This window comes from Penaeus monodon, chromosome 25 (genome assembly GCF_015228065.2).
Source record: "Penaeus monodon isolate SGIC_2016 chromosome 25, NSTDA_Pmon_1, whole genome shotgun sequence".
Lineage (NCBI taxonomy): Eukaryota > Metazoa > Arthropoda > Malacostraca > Decapoda > Penaeidae > Penaeus > Penaeus monodon.
The window spans coordinates 16,185,924-16,186,620 of record NC_051410.1 but is presented as its reverse complement, the minus strand read 5'-3'; positions in this window follow the sequence as shown (position 1 = coordinate 16,186,620).

The window sequence follows — 697 nt, the reverse complement described above, 5'->3', positions numbered from 1 at the left end:
CATACTGTGAAAATCACAAAATGGAAAACAGGATCTGGATTCTCTAGTCCCTAACATCCAACAAGATTTCAAAGCCAGCACTTCTCCTGCCCAATGAAAGGGTCCTTCAGTTTCCCTCAACCAAGTTCACACAGAGAGAAGAAGATAAGAAAAAAGAGAAAAAGGAGAAGTGAAGAGAAGTACAGGCTTTAACAACCTTCGGCCAAAAATCCAAGCCCATGGACTCACCTCAGATTTAAACGCATTGGCAACTGTTGAAGACCCCACCCGTACAATAACGCTTTTGACACTGGACCGGGCAGGGGTGGACTCGGGCACGTAGGAGGCAGAAGAGCCGCTGTGATCCACGAATCCCCCCACCTAGCTTGTCCCTGTACGCCTTGGAGGACCACACTGATTGGTTGTCTCTCTCCTGAGAGTTCACACTATCCTCACTCATGTCTCATCCTGTGTTTGCAGGCAAGAAGAACACCTAAAGCCTTCGTGGTCCCCAAACCTTAACCCTTAATGTTGCACCACTACAAAAAAATTATTAGAAAAAAATATAAGATAAAATTTGATTTCCTTTTGTGGTATAATTTCACTATTTTTTCTCTAATGAAACCATTCTCTGATAAAATATAGTGTACATAAATAATTATGAAACAAAAAATGAAAAGTAATACATGCATCCTCCCTATTTACTAATATCTACTAT